The sequence below is a fragment of the Haematobia irritans genome, chromosome 4, assembly GCF_050003625.1.
Source record: "Haematobia irritans isolate KBUSLIRL chromosome 4, ASM5000362v1, whole genome shotgun sequence".
NCBI classification, from domain to species: Eukaryota; Metazoa; Arthropoda; class Insecta; order Diptera; family Muscidae; genus Haematobia; species Haematobia irritans.
The window spans coordinates 77,878,217-77,894,896 of NC_134400.1; positions in this window are offsets into that span (position 1 = coordinate 77,878,217).

Consider the following 16,680-nt stretch of genomic DNA (forward strand, 5'->3'; position numbering starts at 1 on the left):
TAGAGGAAATTTTACAGAATCCAGCTAACTTTATTCGTTTCAACAAAAATGTAACTTCCCTGAAATAATTTCGTATTGTTTCCTTCGCAAGAGAAATTTTTCTACTGAGTTATTCGGAACAGATTGGTGAATACTCTTACATCTTTGGATGTTCTCCCGTTTTGTTTGGAGTATATATGGACACTGTTAGAAAAGCATGTTTTTCATATGTTCCGATATAAACAAAATGTGTTTCGGGCACAATTTTTAAACACAATATATTTAAGTGCAAACATGAAATGTTCCTAAACTAAAACTAAATGTTTGGGACACATATGTTAGAATATATTATGTTTGGGACATGAATGTTTCATAAAAATAATATGTGTGAATGTAAACATATATAAATTTACAAATTTCGAGTAAACATATATATGTTGTGATATTTTATTCAGAGAACGGCAGAGAGAGAGAAAGAGTATAGAGAAAGAAATAGAGATGGAAACCGGGAGGGTTGACGAAATCACATAACACAGAGAGAGAATCAAAAGAGAGCAATTTCTGTGAAACCGCATGTATTTTGTCTCGGAAAACTGTATTATAATAAGGCCAAAAATTTGATATGCTTAAGTCTAAAAATAATTTAATTTGAATATTAGAATGAGTATTCGGAGTAAAGAGAATAGACATTCGGAAGCAAGAGAATAGACATTTGAAAAAAAAAAAAACAACAGCAAGTGGTTTCGGCTTGAGAGAAGCAATTTTTTTCTTGGTTCGTTAAAAGAAATCGGAACGTACGAGGAGTAAGTCCAAATATTCAGACAAAGGATATTAAAAAAACGGTGGAAAATATACAAAGGTTACAAAGGGATCTTCATAAAATAACGAAAGGGCACTATAGTGGCACTACAATGCCTACTCGCAAGACCATCCGCAAGACACCCAAAAAATTAATAGAGAAAAGTTTACTTGATTCAAGCCGTAGCGGTGTCAAAAGTACGGTAAGTGCGGATTTTCTAAATCCAAGAAGAAAATTCTTAATTTAATCCGGAAAATATTAAGTACAGATTTCTTAATTTTAGAAATTTTCAATCGTGTTTGTGCTTGTTTTAAGTACAGGAAGTGCTTGATTTAAGCCTAGTGAAACTCTATTTAATCCTAATCTGTACTTGATTCAATCCGCATTTAAGCTTACATTAAACCCAATAGCGCTTAACTTCAGCCAAAATGAACTTGTTTTAAGCGGATTGAAGGCTTAGATCAATCTTTTTTATTCTTGACTATAATCCTACTATTCTTGATTCAGGAACGATCTGTACTTGATTTAATCCCGAACCGTATTCGATGTTATTTTATATGCGCTTGATTTTAGTGTGCATTGTACTTGTTTTAATCTCAATGTGCGCTTAATTCCCATAAAGTAAAAATGTGTTCATATATTTTTAAAATATTTTTTATTATTCTTTTTTATATCGATACATACATTTGTAATGAAAAGTAAAATATGTAAAATAAGAAACTGCATTATACAAATAATACACCTAGGTAAAGAAGTAGTTACATAGATTTATAATATAGGCCATTGATTCAAGTACAAAATACATGTTATTAATAAAAATATACATATACAAAATAATATAAAATATAAAAATATATATTTATGTATTTTTATTTACAAAATCAGCAGTTCATGCATGGAGAAAACTTGGGCCAGGAAGCAAGTAACTCAGAGGAATTCAACTTTTGTAGGCTTTGTCGCTTTAAATTGTAAGTTTTCCTCCACTTATCACATACGGCCAAATCTATTGGCGCTCTGTTCAAGCACTCCTTTTACGAAATTGACAATTTGATAACTTCTGATGTTTCGTTTGTTGAACTTTTGGAGGGGCCGCGTCGTCCTATTTTCACAAATTTCCGCATGGATTTCACATTCCACAACTTGGTATTAAGTAGAGGTTGTAAAACAAGGAGTATTACTGTCTATTTAAAATATATTTCAAAACATAAAATAATTATAACAAGTATTTCTATAAAACGATGTGACGACTTTTGAGTCGGCATGCCAAAAAATTTTTTGTTAGTATATAGACGCTACGTTTGTTAATAGATGTATGCAGAATCAATTTAAATATGATGTACATGAAGTACATATTTATTTGCAAGTAGCCATTTTAAAGTAATAAACTTAATTTTTACTTACCTTTTAAATATTTGTATGCTGTCTCAACTTTTTTTATTCATAATTTATAAAGCTACTCCACTGTCACTTAAGGTCTAAGCCAGTGTTGCCAGGTTGGGGGATTTCCCCCCAAATTTAGGGGTTTTTTACACGTTTAGGGGGATTTTTAGGGGTAACATTTATTTGGGGGGATTTTTGGGGGTAAAAAAAATATCCTAGATCTTATAAAGTGGAGCAATTCTCAATAAAATTTGGAACAATTCTGGCATGAATTTTGAGAAAAAAATAAGGGAAGTCAACCCATATTTCTAAATACAAGGAAGTATGCAATGACATTCTTGTTTAAACGCATCTGTTGCAGGGGCATTTTTAATATTTTATACTATTAAAAACAAGGTTAGGTTAGGTTAGGTGGCAGCCCGATGTATCAGGCTCACATAGACTCACTTAGGGACCTCCTTTTTATAGCCGAGTCCGAACGGCGTTTCACATTGCAGTGCAACCACTTAGAGAAGCTTTGAAACCCTCAGAAATGTCGCCAGCATTACTGAGGTGGGATAATCAACCGCTGAAAAACTTTTTGGCATTCGGTCGAAGCAGGAATCGAATCCGAATTTGTGACAAATGGTGTAATGATTTTATCTAATGATTTTTATTTACTTCGAAAGAAAATTTTTAGCAATAAAAAACTTATTTTGTCTAAAATTTTGTTCCTCAGAAAAAATTCTTCTTTCAGTTTATATATTTGTGTTAAATTTAATTTTTAAAGTGTATTACTACAGGAATTTTTAACGAAATTTTGGGTCTCTTTTTGTACTATTTACATACTTCAAATTTTTGGGGGTTTTTGAAAAAAGTCTAGACCAATTTAGGGGTTTTTTTCTTAAGATTTGGGGGGAAGAATCAAAAAATACCTGGCAACACTGGTCTAAGCACACAATAATACTAAAATAATTTGGCATATAAAGGGTGATTCTTTTGAGGTTAGGATTTTCATGCATTAGTATTTGACAGATCACGTGGGATTTCAGACATGGTGTCAAAGAGAAAGATGCTCAGTATGCTTTGACATTTCATCATGAATAGACTTACTAACGAGCAACGCTTGCAAATCATTGAATTTTATTACCAAAATCAGTGGCAGAAAATCCGCTTTTTTATCGACAAATTTTGTTCAGCGATGAGGCTCATTTCTGGTTGAATGGCTACGTAAATAAGCAAAATTGCCGCATTTGGAGTGAAGAGCAACCAGAAGCCGTTCAAGAACTGCCCATGCATCCCGAAAAATGCACTGTTTGGTGTGGTTTGTACGCTGGTGGAATCATTGGACCGTATTTTTTCAAAGATGCTGTTGGACGCAACGTTACGGTGAATGGCGATCGCTATCGTTCGATGCTAACAAACTTTTTGTTGCCAAAAATGGAAGAACTGAACTTGGTTGACATGTGGTTTCAACAAGATGGCGCTACATGCCACACAGCTCGCGATTCTATGGCCATTTTGAGGGAAAACTTCGGAGAACAATTCATCTCAAGAAATGGACCGGTAAGTTGGCCACCAAGATCATGCGATTTGACGCCTTTAGACTATTTTTTGTGGGGCTACGTCAAGTCTAAAGTCTACAGAAATAAGCCAGCAACTATTCCAGCTTTGGAAGACAACATTTCCGAAGAAATTCGGGCTATTCCGGCCGAAATGCTCGAAAAAGTTGCCCAAAATTGGACTTTCCGAATGGACCACCTAAGACGCAGCCGCGGTCAACATTTAAATGAAATTATCTTCAAAAAGTAAATGTCATGGACCAATCTAACGTTTCAAATAAAGAACCGATGAGATTTTGCAAATTTTATGCGTTTTTTAAAAAAAAAAGTTATCAAGCTCTTAACAAATCACCCTTTACGAGTACAATGCAAGCGACGCCAAAAACACAAATTCTAAATCAAAACTTACACTAATACACACCCACAATGTTTCATACATGATAAAGCATCTGTAAGAGTAAAAAGGAGAGCAAAACTTTATTTTGCATTCCAATGTGCTCATAAATGAGTATCAAGTAAAAATTTTCTTATTTTAAGCCAGATTCGGCTTACACACACGATGCTCCGAACGTGTAACGATAAAAATATCAAGTTAAACTTTTCTTATTTTAAGCCATAGTCGACTTAAGATAGCAAACGAAATGGAAGCCACTACCATTACAAGCAAAAAAGTTTTTGGGGGTTGAAAATGGGTGAGAGCATCGAGGAGAACAAAACTCTTTTTTGTGCTCTCATTAGCTAAGTCAGTGAGGCATATTAAGTAACAATTTTCTTGTTTTAATCCAAAACAAGCTTAATTCAAACTTTAAGTACTTGAATTACACAAACAAGCACATATGAGTATAAAATAGTATTTGCGTACTTAAAATTTTAAGTGCCAATTCAGACTAAAAATAAGAATTTGAAACTTGATTTTAGAAGTCCACTTTTCTTTGGGTGTACTAAACAAGTACGATGTAGTATCCAGTTCGTTCAAAGTTGAGTTAAATGTTGCTCCTAAGTATTGTTGCAAGACTGATATCTGGACAGAATCAAACAATCGGAGCTTCCTAAGTTTAACCATACACTATCTGAATGTTGACCAGGACTGTGTTGTTAAAGGCACAATTGGAATATTTCAGCAAAGGAAATTCAAAATATTTTTTTTGAATGGGGTCTTGAAGTTGAGAAAACACTTGCCGTTATCTCAGACAATGCTGCAAATATAACGAAGGCAGTAGACTTAATGTTTGGCAAATGTAAGCATATTCCATGTTTTGCACACACTAAACCTTCTCGCCACAAAAGCCATAAAAGACGTACCAGAATTGACGGAACTTTTAACAAAAGTAAAGGCTATTGTGGGTTGGTTTCACCATTCTACTTCAGCATGCGACGAATTAAGAAAAATATCAAACAAAACTGTCGTACAAGATGTACAAACAAGGTGGAACTCAACATATAATATGTTAACAAGATTTATTGAATTAAGATCGTGCATAAATGAAATAGTAAACAGGAATAGAAGTGCTCCGCAGATGCTATCAGCAGCAGAGATGGAATCATTGGAAGAAGCGTGCCAAGTTTTGAAACCACTGTCCATTGCAACAAACGACATAAGCTCTAAAACGTACCTAACCAGCAGTATGGCGATTCCAGTAGCTTCTATATGGAAGGATTCAATTGAAAAATTGGATCCGAAAAACGAAATTGGAAAAGCTTTGAAAGAATCAGTATTGGCACAACACAAGAAACGTTTCGGTTTAATTGAACAGGTGTCACTTTTGGCACATCCGATTCAAGAAAATGTACTTTAAGGATCCAACCAGTCTTGCCAAGGTGATAAATACTGTATCAAAATATATATGGGAAATGAAAGATGAGGCTCCTTCCCATAACGAATCTTCAGACTCAGATTCCTCACTTGCAGGTGCTGTATCTTCATCTTTGTTCAAGATACACAATAAAAATATTCAAAATGTTATGTCAAAACCAATAAGTCATGGAGTAACATCCAAAAACTCTGGAAATGCTATTCCAGATGAGTTCAGCCTTTTTCTGAGGGCTCCACCAGAAAGGATACAACAGAATCCAATTTTATACTGGAAACATATGGCAGAAACATTTCCAGTACTATCGCCTGTGGCCCTTTGGTATGTGCCTACCATTGCAACGTCGGTGCCTTCCGGGAGACTATTTTCGGAAGCCGGCCAAATTTTAAGAGATCAGAGAAATAGGCTGACATCCGATCTGGCAAATAAGTTATTATTTTTAAAAGACGTTCCCGATAAGTTTTGGTAAAACATATGTTACATCCATTTTTATTTTATCAGTAGTTTTTTGCTTTTTTAATAATAATTATTCGATATACATTCAATTTTTATTGTGTTTTTCATTTTATTCATTACCTACAATATGGTAGAAAATTATTTATAGAAAGCATTACAGGGAAAAAGGGTTTGAAAACAGTATCCTGTTTCTAAAAAGGTTTCTTTTATTATTGAGCAATTTTTTTTGCTACTAAATGACTTAATTTTGTAGCGTTGAATTGGTTTCCATTAATTTTCTTATTTTTATGTCGATTAATCGAAATCGCCGATTAATCGATGTTTTCATCGGCGATTAATCTATGAATCGATTACTGCCTTGAAAATAATAATCGATTACATTAATCGATGTTTTACAGTTCGATACTCATCCCTAATACCTACCACACCAATTCATAGGCATAGCTTTATTCCAAAATAGACACAACAACAAACCTGTTGTTTTTGAGATATGTATGGATTACACATTGTGCAGGAAGCCTACGATAAGTTTGATAGAATGTTAAAAATTACAGCTTGTGTGCGCATTTATGGAATTTGATCAATGTTTGTCTCGCATCAATAACCGCCGTTTGGCTTAAGACTGTTAAGGCATTCCACCATGTACTTGTATTTGATATACGCCGATTCACACCGTCTGGCCGTTTGGAAACCATGGCCAAGAGAAAGCTCAAAATATTCACACTCACATTTTATTGGTAGACCATTTCCCCTTTGCTGAATAAGTAGAACACTCCGAGTGGAGTTTGCTGAATTATAATAAAGAGCCGTTGTCAAAGAGAGTATTGTGCTGTGCGAAGAGCACGACTATGGAATTTCCGTTAAAACGTTCGTGAGTTACTCTTTCCCTAAGTGGTTCAACAAGGGAGTAAAGGTGTTTCGCTCACCCTTGTTATATCATAGTAAGGCGTAGTGCGCATGCTCTCGACCAATCACAATGGCCTCTTTGAGTGCACGAATTGTTGCCCAACAACAAAGATGGAAGAGATCGGCAGTAATTTAATGGCTGTTAAACCCAAGCATACAATTGACTGGCCAACAAGAGCTGCCAATGATGATGGGGGGCAGTTAATTAATAAACAAACACATACAAATGGTAAAGAGCTGGATTAGTTTGGCCGCATTGCTCACATTCCACATTCATGCGATTCCAACAATTAAAGTTCTGTGGAGAGAGGGATAATAACAATAGATTGATGGTTTGATTGTTTGGTATGCCCTTCTGTAGATGGGAAATTCTATTAAAATGAAATTTATAAATACCCTCCAGTGTACACTTATTTAAATTAAAATTAACTGGTTTTTCAGAATATAGAATACCGGGAAATCTACACGGACGAAGAATACTGTTTTTTAAATGTTTGGGTGTAACAATTATATGTTTGGAACTCAAATTTTTTAACACTATATTTTCAAGTGCAAGCATATAATGTTCATAAACTAGCATAACATGTTTGGGACATATATGTTAATATCCCAGCAAAAAAATTTGAAAGTTCTTCCAAAGGCACAGCTTTAAAAGCACTTCCAGAAGATGTACTCCCAATAATGTTTTTTATTTTAACTACACAGGAAGTTATTTTCAGTCAATTTGTTATAACATGACTTTTTTCATATTTTTAATAGGTTATTTAAAATTTTTTTGTTTCAAATTGGTTAAAAACAGTTTAAGAATTCATAAAATGGTACATATTATTTAAATTTTGTCGAAAAAGATGCTAAATCCAATCTAAAAAGTTGTGAATTTGAGGTAAAACGTTTCAGACAAGCATTAGAATCCATTAAAAATTATACAAAATTATAAAAATTATTTATTTCCCAAAAAAGCACAGAATTTTTTAATTTACATCCAAAACATTAAATTCGGATCACACCTAAGGAAATGATGCAAATTCAGTTCACCGGCTGCTGAAATGGAGGACTTCCGTCCTATGACAAGCCCATGTTAAATTCATCGCATCTGCGTCTATTTTGCACCACTTCCAGATCCAAAAAAACATTTTGATTACTTTTTTGGCGACGCTTTTTTTGCTGGGATGTTAGAACATATTATGTTTGGGACATAAAATGTTTGTAAATATAATATGCTTAGATGCAAATATTAATTTAGAAATAGCCTATAAACAGATATGGGTTTAGAAAGAGAGACCTAAAAAGTAGGCTGCAAGTAAAATAATGGAAGTAACCAATTGGCGCCTTAAAAATATATCCCCACAAAGAAAAATTCATTACAATTTTTTTCTAGCAGTGTATGCCCTAAGGTGAAACATAATATGTTTGAACAATGCAAACAATATTTTGTTTGGACCAATCCTGAAAATATATATGCTTGAAGCAAAATGTGTTTGGGGTATACGTTACAGAAGCAATTTTTTTGTTGAGGGTGTATATGGAGGCATATGGCTCGAAAAAAGAACAAATGTTTCTCAATTTAGAAAGAATTTACAACTCAACAAAGAAATTTTATTGACTGATAACAAAGCATTCATAAACATGAACGAAACCCGTATTAAAATCGAGTTTCCTCAAATGTAGTAAAAAATCCTATAAAATGATTAATCTGACTTCCTTTATTATAGAAAGCTTATCATATGTACGCGTACTAAGAATTATTCAATCCATCCAAAACTTAAGGAAACACACTTGTAAGAATATAGGAAAGTTCCCTACATACACGCAAAGAAAAAAAAACGTTTGGAAAACGTGTACCGAAAACGTTTTTCTTTTTGGTTAGAGTTTTTTGAATTGCTTCAAAAAGTATACACTTTTATCACAAAAAAAAATTCGTTTGGTACAAAATTTTTTTTTTTTTCAATAAAAAAAGTTATTTTTGAAACAACAACACAGTCCATTTCGTTTATATCAAACACTGTTCTTTTCTGACTTTAGGTCTTTAATAAGACACATTTTACAGCTCAAAATTTAATATACTACAATGTAATGTTGAACATTTTTTCGGAATCTTCCGAACATATCTGGAATATATGTAAAACAAGTATATACTGCCGTAAGTTCAGCCAGGCCGAATCTTATGCACCCTCCACCATGGATTGCGTAGGAACTTCTACGAAAGACTATCATGCACAATCGAATTACTTGGGTTGTGGTATCTTAAAACTTCTTAACATCGTTTTCTAAATCGTGAGTTAGTCCATACGTGGTATATATTAGACAAAAAAGTTATGCATAGTTAAGTCTACAAATAATTACGAATCGATATGGACTTTTTGCACGGTACGTAGAGCCAGAATTGAAATATGGAGGTCACTTATATGGGGGCTATATACAATTATGAACATGATATGGACCAATTTTTGTGTGATTGGAGATCGATTTATCTGAGGGCCATATATAACTATAGACCGATATGGACCTAGTTAGTTGTTAACGACCATATACTAGCACAATGTACCAAATTTCAACTCACTCGGATGAAATTTGCTCCTCCAAGAGCTCCAAATCTCGGGATCGGTTTATATGAGGCTATGTATGATTATGGACTGATATGGACCACTTTTGGTATGGTTGTTAAATATCATATACTTCCACAACGTACCAAATTTCAAGCAGACCGGATGAATTTTGCTTCTCCAAAAGGCACCGGAGGTCAAATCTGGGGATCGGTTTATATGGGAGCTATAAATAATTATGGACTGATAGGAACCAATTCCTGCATGGTTGTTGGATACCATATACTAACATCACGTACCAAATTTCAACCGAATGGGAAGAATTTTGCTCTTCCAAGGGGTTCTGGAGGTCAAATCTGGGGATCGGTTTATATGGGGCCTATATATAATAATGGACCTATATCAACCAATTTTTGCATGGGAGTTTGAGGTCATATATTAACACCACGTACAAAATTTCAACTGAATAAGATGAATTTTGGTCTTCCAAGAGGCTCTGGAGGTCAAATCTGGTGATCGGTTTATATGGGGGCTATATATAATTATGGACCGATGTGGACCAATTTTTGCATTGTTGTTAGAGACCATATACTAATACCATGTACCAAATTTCAGCCGGATCGGATGAAATTTGCTTCTCTTAGCGGCCTCGCAATCCAAATCAGGGGATCGGTTTATATGGGGGCTATATATAATTATGGACCGATGTGGACCAATTTTTGCATTGTTGTTAGAGACCATATACTAATACCATGTACCAAATTTCAGCCGGATCGGATGAAATTTGCTTCTCTTAGCGGCCTCGCAATCCAAATCAGGGGATCGGTTTATATGGGGGCTATATATAATTATGGACCGATGGGGACCAATTTTTGCATGGTTGTTACAGACCATATACTAACACCATGTACCAAATTTCAGCCGGTTCGGATGAAATTTGCTTCTCTTATAAGCCTCGCAAGCCAAATTTGGGGGTACGTTTATATGGGGGCTATACGTAAAAGTGGACCGATATGGCCCATTTGCAAAACCATCCGACCTACATCAATGACAACTACTTGTGCCAAGTTTCAAGTCGATAGCTTGTTTCGTTCGGAAATTAGCGTGATTTCAACAGACGGACGGACATGCTCAGATCGACTCAGAATTTCACCACGACCCAGAATATATATACTTTATGGGGTCTTAGAGCAATATTTCGATGTGTTACAAACGGAATAACAAAGTTAATATACCCCCCATCCTATGGTGGAGGGTATAAAAAAAAAAAAAACAAAAAACTTTGGTCGAAGCAGGGATCGAACCCACGACCCTTGGCATGGAAGTCGGACGTAGTAACCACTGCTCCAAGGTGCCAAACTACATGTTTGTTTCTGTTAAATAAACTTTGTTTATTCGGTTCGTGGGCGCCGCAAGCTATGCTATATAAATATAACTTATATGGATATTTATCTATCGATGACCATAACAGGTACATAGCTCAGTGGTTAGTATGTTGGCTTACAAAGTGCATGGTCCACGGTTCGATTCTCCGTCCAGGCGAAAGGTAAAATAAAAAATATATATATAAAATTGAATAATTTCTTCAACATTATTTGTATTAACATACATTAACATACAGAACATACCTGTGACTTAAAAAGCAGCATTTTCATAGCCTCCGGGACTGTCAACCAAGAAATTTACGTGAAAGAGTGTTTGAATAAACGTCTGCTGCCTTTCCTGAAGAAACACGGTTGTTCCGTACTGTTTTGGCCGGATTTGGCATCTTGCCATTACGGTAAAAAGGTCATGGAGTGGTACGCCGCCAACAACGTGCAAGTGGTTCCCAAGGACAAGGACCCTCCCAACACGCCAGAGCTCCGCCCAATACTGGGCTATTGTCAAGCGGAACCTAAAGAAGACCAAAAAACTGCTAAGGACGAGCAGCAGTTCAAGGCAAACTGGCTTTCTGCGGCGAAGAAGGTGGACAAGGTGGCTGTACAAAATCTGATGGCAGGTGTCAAGCGTGAGGCCCGGCAATTCGGATTTGGAAAAGCGAAAGCCTAACTGAATATTTTTCCTGAATTTTATACTAATTGAACTTGAAAAAGAAATTTAATTTGATTTTTTAAATAAACGATTTCACCGATTTACACGCGTTTTCCCTTGACCAAATTTTGATCGTATCACCCTTTAAACCGATCCCCAGATTGGAACTCCGGAGCCCCTTGAAAGAGCAAAATTCATCACGTATGGTGGATTATCCCACCTCAGTAATGCTGGTGACATTTCTGAGGGTTTCAAAGCTTCTCTAAGTGGTTTCACTGCAATGTGGAACGCCGTTCGGACTCGGCTATAAAAAGGAGGTCCCTTGTCATTGAGCTTAACATGGAATCGGGCAGCACTCAGTGATAAGAGAGAAGTTCACCAATGTGGTATCACAATGGACTGAATAGTCTAAGTGAGCCTGATACACGGGCTGCCACCTAACCTACCACGTATGGACTAACTCACAATTTAGAAAACGATGTTAAGAAGTGTTAAGATACCACAACCCAAGTAATTCGATTGTGGATGACAGTCTTTAGTACAAGTTTCTATGCAATCCATGGGGGAGGGTACATAAGATTTGGCCTGGCCGAACTTACGGCCGTATATACTTGTTTTTTTTGTGAATTTATAGAAATTTGATACATTTGTGGAATTGACTTAAATAAATCTATACAAAATCATATATGTATCTAGACAATTTTCAGAGGGGGCCTATAGCCCCCTATTTAAAATTAATGAATAATACTGAAGTAATAGGTTTAATTATTGTTTTATTTTATAAAAATGAATAAAAAATCAGACATCAAAATAATGAGACATTTAATTCATACACACTTTTCCCAGCAAAAAAATGGGAGTTTTTCTAAAGGCACAACTGTAAGAGCTCTTCCAAAAATGCACTTCCAAAAAGTTAGTAATTTTAACTATACAGAAAGTTTTTGAATTCAATTTTTTATAACTCGTTTTTTTCATATTTTAATGGATATTGTTTTTCTCAAATAGGTTAAAACAGAGTAAGAATTAATAAAATGGTACAAATTATTGACATGTCTAACATTTTTCTGGGTGGTCTAAACCCCCTCCCCAGAGACCTTCCTACGCCTATGACAAACACATTTCAACAACAAATGCTTCATATTTAATGAACAAATTTGTTGAGCTTCACCAGATTTTATATACAAATAAAGTTGTTAATATTTATTTGCGGTTATTTTCTTGTATGTAATGTAAGAAACTTTAAAATATTTTGCCATTAGCAAGTTATACCACAGCCCAAGTAATCCGATTTTATATGACAGTCTCTTGTAGAACTTTCTACGCAATCCATGGTGGAGGGTACAAAAGATTCGACCTGGAGGATCTAATGGCCGAATATACTTGTTGTTGTTGTTTTCTTTGGATTTGAGCCAAAACATCTACAATATAGCAGCTAAGTTAACTTTCTCTTGAAAAGAATTTTATGTTAATACAATAATCATTTCGCATAATAATCGAAACATGCTAATAGATAATCATATCTGCAGGTGTACCAGTTACCCTACACCCATTTCTGATAAAGCATAGTACAGTTACCAGTTAGATATGGCCAACAATTCAATGCATCCATAGTCATCTCCAGAAAGAGACGAAATGTTGCATGTCCGTAATAATCGCTGAAAGAGATTTCTTGAGGATTGACGTCGAATGATGATGAACACGATGATGACTGCGGTTGTTGCAATTGCCATCAATAGGCATGGTTTCGATTGCTTCCATTTCCAACCGAAATCACTGGAAAATGCCCAACAACACAATGTTGAGCAATTACATACAATACCCATGGGCACGCAACTTTTCGAAGGTTTGCGGTGGTACCTATGGACAAACAGGGCTGCATACACACAAAAAAACATAAAATATTAATTTGTACATAAATTTGTACATTTTTATAAATTTATGGACTTTTCCATAAAAAATATGTACACTTACATAATACAGTAATCCCTCGATTTACGTCGTCTCGATTTACGTTGTTTCGATTTACGTCGTCAAATTGTTTGTTCCATGAAACTTCGATTTACGTCACCATTGAGACGTAAATATGTAAAATAAGTATCAACGATAATGATGGAATCGAAACATGTTTTCTGAAATTCTTACCGAAATTACTAAATTACCTTTATTTTTGAAGTTTTTTCTTATGTACACGCACATACATACATAAATGGACTTAGGAGTAACTATGAGCAATTTTTAATTCGGTTTACGTCGTTTCGATTAACGTCGTCAAATTCCGGAACCAATCACGACGTAAATCGAGGGATTACTGTATATTGTTTTCGTAAATACTTGTTGTGAAATGATGAATTTTTTAATAATATATATGGACGGTTTCATAAAATCAATGAAACTTTACTTAATATATCAAAAAATACTGGTTTTCCCTTAGCGTGAGAGAACCACAACATAGAGTTACTCTCATATGTAACAATACAAGCATATAATACGAGACAAACAAAAAAACGAAACATTACGTTTTGAAGGCAACACGTGTGTTTGAGTTTTTCAGTACAGTTTGAGTAGCCGTCGCGATTCGAAGAATTTTTATTGCTGTAAAAAATTGACAAAAAATATATATATATATATTAAATGGAAGCGTTGGTGCTCATAAGTAATATAAAATATTATAACCTTATGTTGTTTACTGGTTGGACTATAATGCGGTTTTTAGTAAATGGGTTCATACATTTTGACCAATTATGCAGGCATTAAGAATCAGGGGAAAAATCTAAAGGAAAAGTTACATGTATTGCATGACGTTTTTAATATATATTATGGAAAAGTACATATTTTTCAATGACGAAAAATATGTATACTTCATTTATAATATTAAAAACTCCATTCATATTATGTATACATTCGTAGCCAATGAAAACCTGTATTTTTTATTTTATGAATTTTTTTCATATAATTTATGAATCCCGTGTTTGGAAAATTTTTGTGAACACTATTCATAAAATAAATGTATTATTTTTTTGTGTGTACCATACCACTAAGAGAGCGCTAAACGCTCCACTATGTATTGACGAGAAAATCTTTTGCAGTTGTTGCAATCAAATCTCCAGATACTGATGCCAAGAAGGGAAGTGAATCAATCGAAATGCCACAAACACATACTGACACGCACAGCACATTCTACTGGTCATTATGCTGTTGCTGCAGCATTGAGGGTAACTCGTTTTTGTGCTACTGGACTTAATTTGACTTTCGTTTGAAGGCTCAAACCAACTTCAGGACGAAAACTTTACAGACTGTCTTAAACGTGTACGTAAGGGAACTTCACTACAGTCCATGTAGGGCGAACACGCAATGTCAGTGTTTATGTCTCCGTTAGGGTGTCCCAAGCTATAGGGGAAAATCCTGAAACGCATGCGCTCTAGTTTTTTCTATTTGACGTTAATGATTTTCTGTGAAATATCTAAAGGCGAGTTTGAGAATCTGTCGAGAACTACTATGTATTTTAAAATATGTCAAAATAGTCGTAAACCTAGCAAAACTACTTCGATTTTGAGGAAGTTTATGACTTCCTGAACATTTTTTAAGATTTGAGTCTACTAAGATCACATTAAATGAACTAGTCAGTTTTATTGAAAGATCACTATCTGTCAATGAATACACAATTGTGGCTTTTCTACACTGAAAAAAAAGCATACTCGGTTTCAAAGATTTTGTCTTTACTTTAAAAAATTTGGTATTGATTCCGAGCCAAAGAAGCGGAGAATACAAGTAAGGATACTTTTAAGACACAATTCTCTTTTAAATTTAGGTTTTATGTACTTGCTTCTAGGAAGCAAATTTTAATTTTTCGCTTTCTCAGCTTTTTTTCTTCATATGCTATCAAAGTCCTTTAAAAAGGAGTTAACGGCAACTTTATTTTCCAAATTAGGACTCGACTTCCAGTAGAAATTATGCTATGTTTGAAGTAAAAAACTTCTTTAAAATAAATTTTTGAAAAACATGTCCTATATTTGAACGATTTTTTGCTTTGTAGTCAAGATGCAAAAAGACAACAAATTTAAAGACAATTTCATTAAATTTAAAGAATTTTTCTGAATTATTAAAGTCAAGTTGACCTTAGCCTATAAATTTTTTCTTTCATGTTAAGATACCTATTTTTAAGTCAAATCACTTAATTATAAGGACAATACGACTTCATTGAAAAGTTTATCGACTTTTGGACAAGGAAAATAACTTTATTTTAGAAAAATGCGTCTTCTATGCCAAGCAAGATTTGTATTCGTATTTTAAAGACATGAAATCTTTGACCTCACGACAATATTTTTTTCAGTGTAGACATCGAAGGGGCATTCAATATCGTCCATCCGAGTTCGATATTAAATGAATTGACAAAAGTGAATGTTGATAAAGGAATATTTGGGCTGTTAGAGAAACTTCTAACGAAATGACGTATTTCAGTCTCACAAGGACCAGCAAACATTCAAAGGTAAGTGGATAGAGGCACTCTCCACGGAGGAGGTATATCACCTCTCCTTAAAATGTTGCTCTGAAGCAGGGATGGGCAGAGAGGATTTGTGTTTGTGTGCGTTTTCAATTGATCGCTCTCTTTATGCACTTCGAGAAATGATACTTAATAATTATATTAAGTTAGTTTTTTATGAGATTTTTATAAAAGACTTTAAAGACGTATTTCTGTCATTGATACAGAATTTTAATGTAATTAACTTTTTAACGAAACGAAACATTATTTGGATGTCCAAAGAGGCACTGTACTAAAAAATTACCATATAAAATCGTAAAATATTAAGTGTTTTTTGTTTGTTGTGTATTTTCCTTTGATTCGAAATAGTAAAATAAATAATATTTTTAGGTTTTCAAATACGCACAATAGAAAAAATTCAATAATTATTAAACAAATATTTTTTTATTACATCTGGTTATTATTTGATTGATAGTTATGAATTCTGGAAACAAAAAATTATATTGCAAGTACTCATTTATATCGAAATTCATGTAATCGCTGAACAACACACCCAGCTCGATCGGTTGCTCTAGCGAGACTGAAATGTGTTTTCAAAATACAAATTCATTTCGTCGTGTGTAAAAAACCTATTTTGAGACTTAACTGAGCGAGAGAATATTTGGGTGAGCAAGAGCAAAACGCCGCGTAGTCTCTTTGCCCATCGCTGCTCTGAAGAACCTTCTGGTTTCCCTAAAGAAAAAAAGATAAAAGT